Consider the following 7,971-nt stretch of genomic DNA (forward strand, 5'->3'; position numbering starts at 1 on the left):
GTGTGTGTGTGTTCAGTCACTCAGTTGTGTCCACCTCTTTGTAACTCCATGGACCATAGCCCACCAGGCTCCTCTGTCCATGGGATTTTCCAGGCAAGAATACTGAATTGCCATTCTCTTCTCCAGAGGATCTTCCCGACCCAGGGATCAAATCCAGGTCTCCCTCATTGCAGACAGATTCTTTACTGTCTGAGCCACCAGAGAACCCTGACCTTCCCACAGGGGCCCTCTTATTGGCAAGATTACATCTTCACGTGTTTAGCGGTTTGTTGCCTGAGCCTCTCTGCCTCCCCCCTTGTCTGTTTTGCTAGGTCTTGTTTCCTGAGTACCTACGAAGATGCCTGGCACATCACTGGCACACAATAAGTACTTATTAAACAAAGGAGTAAATGTATAATGAGCATTTAGTAAACTGAACAATACCTATGGGTGTGTAGTTAACATACAATAAAGAAATTTGGACCGTTCCATCTTAAAGCATTCTCCATCCAAAATGAAGCAACTGCTCATGGAAAAGAAAAAACAACCTCCTCTTTCTGGGCAGCATTTTAACCAGCTGGGGTGTGGGCAGTGCACTTGATTGGTGTGTCTTTAATCTGAAACTCCTGAGGCTTTCCAATTTTTCTGAAGTTGTTCAGAAACCCTTTGCCCTTTGGTGGAAGTTAAGAGAAAAATGAAATATGGTTTGGAATCTCAGTCCTGAGTTCCCAGAGATTCCTATGGAGTTTAGATTTATGGGTTGCCTACTCTAATTTGTAATACAGCTTCATCATGCATTTACTATTATTAGTGAATTAAGTATTAATGTATCTACATTATATCTTCTGTGTTTACCAACTGATTCATTACTTTAAAATGTTTTCTATTACTATGTCCAGATTAGAGACAAAAATAAGAACCTGTAATTGCAATTTCAGACGTGCAGGCATCCTTGTGAATGTGAGGAAGATACATAAAGACAGGGAAGAAAAGGACAGGGAAATACAGAAGGACTTGAAGGTGAGAGTTAACAGCCAAGGATGCTTTTCTCCCTTCAAACATGAGTTTCAGGAGGAAGGGTAGGGAGGATGGCCAGAAGCCAGTGGGTACCACCCGGCAAGGCATCCACACGCTTGCAGTCTTGGAGGAAGTGAAATGAGGAAGCAGGCAATTCAGAAGGATTTGTTTGTTGCCCAAGGTTCCTTAAAGAAGCAATAGAGTTACATGAAAATTTTAAGCGATGTTATCTTATCTGAAAGTTGTCTAACGTTCTTGAAAGCCTCAGAAGCCGCCTTACAGTTATGTTTCCAAAATGTGGCATTAAGTGGGATAAGAAAAGAAATCATAGAAGAAAATATTTTGCTTTCTTCTCATTAATTTCTTTCAGCAAACCTTTAACAGGCACCCACTATGTACCAGGAAGTTTGCTCGGTGCTAGGGAATGAAATGCAGCTTATGTCCTCACATGGGCAGGAGTAGGGGTGTACGTGGTGAGGGCAATAATGCTCTATCCCCCTGACAGCTACTCTCACTCTTTATCTATTTAGTTATTTTTTAATTTTAGTGTTATTTTTTTTCCTGTGCTCTGTGGCAGGCGAGATCTTAGTTCTCCTACTAGGGATCGAACTTTTCACCCCCAGGATTGGAAAGGCGGAGTCTAAACTACTGGACTGCCAGGGAAGTCCCTACTTTCTTTCTTTAGTAGCATACGGTTTAAAGAGAAGATAACTTGAGGTCGAAGTTCTATTTGATGTTAAGATCAAAGTTAACTGAGCCAGAAATATTCCTTGAGGGATTTCCCTGGCAGTCCAGGGGTTAGGATTCGCTTTCACTGCCGAGGCTACATCTGGGTTTCATCCATGGTTGGGGAGCTGAGGTCCCACAAGCTGCTGGCCGAAAAGAAAAAGGGAAAAAAAAAAAGAGAGATTCACTGAATGATGTCAGGTTCTCTCCGCTTGCTCCATATGTTCCTGTGATCGGGCAAATTGGATGAGGTTGGCAGAGAAGCTGCTCAGTAACAGAACCACTAAACCAGCCCCTTGGCTTCCTGCGCTAGCTCGGCTCGAGGGGGTCTCCCACACAGAGGGCCTGGCATCTTTCTCCAACTAATGAGAAAAGAGGCGCAGTTATCACTGGAAAAACCTGTCGTTGCTATGGAAACGGTTTCCCCCATTGCTGATGGTGGCAATGTTCCCCGATCGCATTCCAAGGACACTGCTACTTCTCATCAGAGCATCAGGACAATTCCACTTGGCAGTGGTTTTCCTTCGTGCAGGGTTTTCAAGAAAACGGCCTTGATTTGACCACTGCTTTCCTGAAACAACAGTGCCCCGAGCCCAGAGGAAGGGGAGGGAGGTCGAGAGGAGGAGCAGCTGCAGCGGCCCCAGAGGCAGGGTGAGGAGGGGTGGGGAGCATGACCTTGGCATTCCAAGAGTGTTCCCGTGGGAAGAGAAACTCCAGGGTGTAGCCAGATAGATAAACATTTTTTTAAAAAAAGCCTACCCTCCTCCAAGGAGACACCCTGGAAGATCTGTGGGGCAGATGTGTCCTCAGACTTTTAAAGTCTCTAAGCCCTGCCTGAGAAGATTGTGTTTTAATATTAACCAGCTCCCCCAACACACCCACACCATACACACGCACACAGATTCTGTATGTGCTGAAATTAAATCTTTCCAGACTTTCTAATTATAAAATTCTGCCTATCCAGAATTCATCAAAGCAAATCTTTCTTTTTCCTTCCTCTTTTTTTTTTTTTCTGTTGTCCTGTGTCCCTGCTTTGCCTGGGACATCATCTAAGTTCTGCCTGCCCGTCGGGGAATTCCACCCCGTCCAGGTCAAGCCTCCAGATGGTAACCCTGAGACAGTCGCAGACCTTGGCTGCATGAAAACCCAGCTGCTCTTGTGAACTTGTTGATCGCCTTGACAGAAAGTGGATTTCAGAGCTAATTCCTAGTCTGCTCAGAAATATCCGTAACATCCCAATGATCTGCCGATCGCAGGACTTCTGACATGTACCGGTGGACGTATTTAAAAACAACAGCAGCAAAACACCAGAGAAAGTGCACAGAGCTGACCTTGAGTTATTGCAGAGAGGGAAATTGGCCAATTTTTCACAAGCGTGCTGCCATTTGGGGTTTATTTTCTAAATTATATGCTGACCTCATCTATATATCATTCTCTAATTCACGCACCTGCCAAGCTCCTCTGTAACAGCTCTATCACCACTCCCTAGAGGGAGTTTAACTGCTTGCCTTCTCCACTCCTGGACTACAAACGATACAACAAACAGCTGGCCACTCCGAGGGAGAGCGGTGTGGACCCAGGGTCACATCCACAGACTCTCATTGCTATAGACTAGAGGTCTGCATCCGCTCAGATTCATATGTTGAAACGTAATCCCCAGTGGGATGGTATTACAAGTGGGGACCTCTGGGGTAATTAAGTCATTTGAGCAGAGCCCGAATGAAAGAGACTAATGCTCTTATCCAAGAGACCCCAAAGTGCTCCCTCACCCCTTCCACCGTGTGGGCACACAGAGAGACCTGGTCTCAGGACCAGGAAACCCTCACCAGACTCCGAATCTGTGGGCACCTGAATCTTGGACTTCAGCCTCCAGAACCATGAGAAACAAATCCCTGTTGTTTCTAAGCCACCCAGTCTATGAGAGTTTATGATGGCAGCCCAAATGGGCTAAGACACTCCCGTGACCCAGAAACACACTCTCGTACCGTCAACCTATGGGAACTCATAACACCCTAAAATTTCCCTCCCGTGCCCCCAAGTGTAAATACAGGGCATCATTCTCTGGGTATCCATTTACCCTCTGCCCTCCCCGTCTCGATCCAAGTCCCAGAGAAAGGACCCAAGTCTGCCTGGGTTCTGTTGCGTCCACATTGCCTGGGAGGCTCTCAGTGTTTCTGGAACAAATATACAAACACAATCACCTTACCAGCCACAGGGCACCCAGCACACCCTCCATCCACAAGATCTCAATCCAACTTGGCCCCAGCCTGGCAATGAGCCAGGCTGGCAGTGGGAGGTTGAGGCTCTGACAATGAAGAGATTTGCCCAGGGTCTCACAGTCCAGAAGCAGGGAGAGATGGGGCTTGAATCCACTTCTCTGGATTCTAAATTCTTTTTCCAGCACTCAGTGGCCTCCCATAAACACACTCATACACACACACACACATACATACTTAGGGGTGAACAAATCTGCTATTTCAGGCTGACATTGATAACCATGTCCATACACGTGTCTGCTGTGACTTGTACGCCTGGAGTCACACTCACGTGTGCCCAGGTATTGACATCTCTGTCCCAGAGGCAAAGATTGTAGACACAGGGTGGGGCTCACAGGCTCTTGGCTGGAAGCCAGTCAGTGAGTAGGAGAGTCAAGGGCTGAAGCTCAACTCATGTTTCCTACTCATCAGCACAAGTGAGCCATGGACACTCCGAACGCCGAAGGTCAGTGCCCGTTTGAGGTCCAAGTCTTCCATTTGGGCTCTCAAGATGACTGGTCCACACCCACAGCCCACCCCCTCCAGGAGGACACCTCCAACCACCACTGGCAGGACTGGAGTGGGGGAGAAAGTGGTCATCTCTTCCCTCAACACTGGATCCATCCTGTTCCCACACCCACCGCCCAAGTGTTAGGTGGGAACAATTTGAGTATTCCTTCTCCTTCATGGGGTCCCTAGGAGGTTCCTAGAATTGGAAGAGACCTGAGAAGTGTAGGACTCCTTCATACACTCGCACCCCCTGTTGGAAAACTTCCTGCAATGGGATCTCACCACCATTTAAGTGGTGATAGTTCCACCGTCAGCCAGCGGGAATTAAAGACAGTCCTCCATAAGCAGGGGGCTCCCCAGGTGGCACTAGTGGTAAAGAACCCACCTGTCAATGCAGGACATATAAGAGATGCAGGTTCAATTCCTGGGTCAGGAAGATCCCCTGGAGAAGGGCGTGGCAACCCACTCCAGTGTTCTTGCCTGGAGAATCCCATGGACCAAGGATCCTGGTGGGCTACACAGTTCATAGTCACAAAAAGTCGGACACAACTGAAGGGACTTAGCGCGCACACACACACTCCTCAGAGCTGACCTGGCTAGCGGCAGGCCCTCACGCCCTGAGGAGAGGTTACCTCACCCCTGAGTCCTCTCCAGCGAGCCCATCACCCGATGGCCCAGGTATCTAGGTGTTTCCTCACATCTCATCGCTTCTGGACCCATCTCCTGCCTGGATATCCATCCCTGAGAACTCTCCCTCTGGTCCTTGTCCACTTTAAAATGTGAGGCTGGGCAGGGACGAAGGACTCCAACCACAACCTGACCACAGCAGAGCCCAGTGGGGTTTGGCATGCAGCTTCGGATCAAAGAGGCATCTGAGCCTGGGGCTGGAAAGTGGGGTCAGCTCTGCCAGAGCCGGCCTGCAGCTCAATGTCAAGAGCTAGACTTGGACCATCCGCCCAATCTGATTGTCACCATCAAACACACATCACCTGGTACCTATTTTCCAAAAGGTTGGGATTTGCATCTTTTGAGGATCTTTTGAAAACCAAAACAATGAACTCCCTAACAGTGGACCTTCAGACCCCGAGACACAGCAGTGGGGCAGATTGTGGGGGCAGTAGGGTCATCAACACAGAGTAGGATAACTCCAAAAACGACCATGGCACCCCTTCATCCAGCACTAGAGTTTGTGCAGGTACCCCCATCCCATTCTCACCCCATCTTGTCCTCTATCCACGGCCACAGACTACAGGCCATGCAATGTTATAATCTCCCCTAAAATCCCTGTTGGAGCAGCAGACCACCAGAACTCTTTTCATAAGATCTCCCTCTCCTTGGACTAGCTTCCAAGAAACATAAAGTGATAAAACCTTAGTCCAGCCATTGGTAATAACACCACCTCCATTTATACAAAATTTCTCTTTACTACGTACCTTCACATCAAGCTATCACTTGACCTCCACAACATCCAATAGGGAAATGAGCAGGAGAGGTATGTAACGCTGCCCCCATTCTACAGATGAGGAAACTGAGACCCAGGGAAGTGAAGTTCCCTGCTCAGGACTGCTAAGCAAGTAAGCAGCAGGGCTGGGACTTGCGTTTAGAGCTTCTAAATCCAGGTGAGTTCCCAGCTCCTTGTATGACACCTGGCTGAGATCATGTCATTGAACTTTCTACTTTTCTAGAGATGAAGAGACCAGCAAGCTAGAAGCAGAGTTGGGACTGGACTCAGGGTTTAGCTGCCTTTCAGGACCCCAAGATACCCACCTACTACTCCAGTCGTCTAAGGAGAGTATCATTCAGCCACCTTCAGAGCATGGAAGTCGCTCCTGTCCCAGGACACTTTTGGTCGGGAGCTCCCAACCAAGGGGCTCTGCGTCAGGTACTGCCCACGATGTCTAGGCACCACTCCCTGTCTGCTGGAAGGTGTATCCAATGAGGAGGAGTAGTCCCAGCTCTCCCAGGGAGAAGATGCTGCTGGTTTCCAGGCTGTCTCCGAAGATGCTTTGGGCAGAACCATATATATCATGTGGCCCAGGGGGTGAGCTCACGGACAGCCAATCCGGGCCCCCGCCCCCGCCACCTGCCCGTCCTATCCCAAGGGCTGCTGCCCGCTCCCCCAGAGATAGCAGGCTTACCTCAGCTACTCCGGAAAAAAACAGTTTCACTCAACAACTTCCTTATTACACCCAGGATGAAACCAGCGCTCAGAAAAACAAACTTAGGCCTGGCTGGAGGAAGGCCAGTGCATAGAATGAAAAACAAGAAGTTCTTATGGGACACACAAGTGGGGAGACGGGAGGAGGTAGATTCAGCATCTGCATACCCTCCATACCCTCCTCCACTCTCTCCAGAGAACACCTAGGAGCAGATGATAAAGAAAGAAAGGTCGTTCAATGCAACATAAAATCCCTGACCTGGAGACAAAACATGGAAGGAGGAGTTGATGAGGAACGTGCTGCCTAAATCCTGGTAGGGTCACCGTGAATCTTGACGGAACAGTCTAAGAAGCCTTAAGGAACAGTTTCATTTTCTGTAGTGCCTGAATGTTTTAATTTTTTTTTTTTAATTTATTTTATGCTTTGTCCATGCCTTGTGGCTTGTGAGATCTTAGTTCCCCAACCAGGGATTGAACCCAGGCCCCCACAGTGAAAGCAACAAGTCCTCACTACTGAACTGCCAGGGAATTCCCATGCTTGAGTTTTTTTAAAAAACAGAACTTATACATGCTTATAATCAGAAAAGAGAAACTAGTTTTATTCAAACGAAAGTAAGATGTGTCAGAAATCCTGTTTTGGCTAATTGACATGGGGAAGTGTTGCAAAGTAAATCCTGAAAGCACTGAGCTTTGGAATTACCCAGACCTGGAACCATCAGCCAGCTGTGTGACCTCTGGCAGGGGACACACGTCTCTGAATGTATTTCTCACTCAGAACTGAATGACCACCTTAGAGGATGCTTGCAGGGCCAAATGTGATACTTCTCATAAAGAAAAAAGAAAATATATTGAGCTGCTGTCCACGGGGTCGCAAAGAGTTGGACATGACTGGGTGACTGAACAACAACAGGTTCTTTTCTAAGTCCTTTCTGTGTATTGAGTACCTAGTCCCTGGTAAGTACTTAACAAAGAGCCAGTATTTTATTATTGGAGCAGAGTTAATGCTTTATCCACTCCATCAGCAAAGAGGTTTTGGATCCAACTTTGCCTGGGTACTGGCTCAACACTGAATTTAGAGAATTCATTAGTCCAAGAACCAGCCCAGATTTCAAACAAGGGTTAAATTATATCCCATATTTTTATTTAACAAAGCTTTTTGTTAACCATGTTTTCCAGGTCCTGTGTGCATCATACATGCTCCTCTTTATTCTGAAGATGGTGCCCCCTCCTGGCCCTCTGCAGGCTTCCCTGGTGGCTCAGCCGGTAAAGAATCTGCCTGCAATGCAGGAGACCTGGGTTTGATCCCTGGGTCGGGAAGATCCCCTT

The sequence above is a fragment of the Muntiacus reevesi genome, chromosome 20 (genome assembly GCF_963930625.1).
Source record: "Muntiacus reevesi chromosome 20, mMunRee1.1, whole genome shotgun sequence".
In the NCBI taxonomy this organism is placed as follows: domain Eukaryota; kingdom Metazoa; phylum Chordata; class Mammalia; order Artiodactyla; family Cervidae; genus Muntiacus; species Muntiacus reevesi.